This window comes from Suricata suricatta, chromosome 12 (genome assembly GCF_006229205.1).
Source record: "Suricata suricatta isolate VVHF042 chromosome 12, meerkat_22Aug2017_6uvM2_HiC, whole genome shotgun sequence".
Classification (NCBI taxonomy): domain Eukaryota; kingdom Metazoa; phylum Chordata; class Mammalia; order Carnivora; family Herpestidae; genus Suricata; species Suricata suricatta.
Window position 1 is genome coordinate 10,329,297 of NC_043711.1, and position 1,702 is coordinate 10,330,998.

General features: G+C 43.7%; 1 pseudogene; it reads right to left on the reverse strand.

Annotated features, from left to right (window-relative positions):
- Positions 1-540, reverse strand: part of LOC115274353 — a 9,337-nt pseudogene extending 8,797 nt beyond the window's left edge.
- Positions 541-1,702: the final 1,162 nt, after the last annotated feature.

A 1,702-nucleotide genomic window follows, 5' to 3' on the forward strand; every position in this document is an offset into this window, starting at 1 on the left:
TTTATACTTGCCCTGAGCTGATGATATTCCACTTACGGAAGTCACTATCTTAGAGTAAGAATAAAGTATCCCCAAGAAGGGACCAACACCCAGCAGCATAGCTCCCATATACATCACCATGTTATTGAGAAAGGTGTCAGAACAGGCAAGTTGGAGCATCTGATTGAGCTCACAGAAAAAGTGGGGGATTTCTACCTCTGTACAGAAGGACAGCTGCAACATCACTAAGCTTTCTAACAAGGAATGCAGGGCACTCAGGATCCAGCACACCAGGACTAGTAGTCCACAGAGCCAGGAGTTCATAATGACCATGTAGTGCAGGGGGTGACAGATGGCCACAAAGCGGTCATAAGCCATCACAGTCAGGAGAAACATGTCTAATCCTGCAAAGAGCAGGAAAAAATACACTTGTGTGATGCAACCTGCATAGGTTATGACTTTGCTTTGAGTCTGGATGTTCCACAGCATCTTCGGGACAGTGGTGGAGGTGAAGCACATGTCTACAAAGGACAGGTTGGCAAGGAAGAAGTACATGGGGGTGTGGAGGTGGGAGTCTGTGCTGATGGCCAAGATGATGAGCACATTTCCAAACACAGCGATCAGGTACATGGAGAGGAAAAGCCCAAAGATGAGGGGCTGCAGTGCTGGTTCTTCTGCAAACCCCATAAGAAGAAATTCTGAAATTCCTGTATCATTTTCTGATTCCATGTGGAGGAGGTGACCTCAGTAAAGGGGAAAATAACATGATTAATTTTTACATAAATAGACGTGGTTCACATTGTTGAAATGCTACAATTTGCATTTTCTGGTCAAGAAAGTCATTTCAATATTTTGTGAATGGATGTGTGCCCTTGAGAGGATCCCCATTTCCTCTCTTAATAGGAATTTTCATCCCAACATCAGATGTTCCCCCTAAGGCCAGGTATTGTACATGCATATGGATTATAAATCAATTCAATTATTTCATGCATTTGAGGAATATATAGAGCATTGGCCATGTTTTCAGTATTTCTTTTTTTAATAATATTCTCTTTTATCTTTTTTGAAATAATAGTTTATTGTCAAATTGGTTTCCATATAACATCCAGTGCTCCTCCCCACAAGTGCCCCCCTCCATGTCCATCACCCCCTTCTCCCCTCTCTCTCCCCCTTCAGCCCTCAGCCCCTTTTCAATATCAATAGTCTCTCATGATTTGTGTCCCCCACTCTCCCCAACTCTCTTTCCCCCTTCTCCTCGCTATGGTCCTCTGTTAGGTTTCTCCTGTTAGACCTATGAGTGCAAACATACGGTATCTCTCCTTCTCTGTTATCAGTATTTCTTTTTTTAATTTATTTTTATTTTTTTTCATAATATTTTATTGTCAAATTGTTTTCCAAACAACACCCAGTGCTCTTCCCCTTAAGTGCCCTCCACCATCACCACCACCTCTTTTCCCACCTCCCCCTTCCCCCTCAACCCTCAGTTCATTCTCAGCATTCAATAGTCTCTCAAGTTTTGCATCCCTCTCTCTCCCCAAGTCTCTCTCCCTCCTCCGCTTCCCCTGGTTCTCCATTAGGTCTCTCTTGTTTTCCTGCTAGACTTATGAGTGCAAACATATGGTTTCTGTCCTTCTCTGCCTGGCTTACTTCACTCAGCATGACACCCTCAAGGTCCATCCACTTTCCTACGAAGGGCCATATGTCATTCCCTCTCATTGCCATG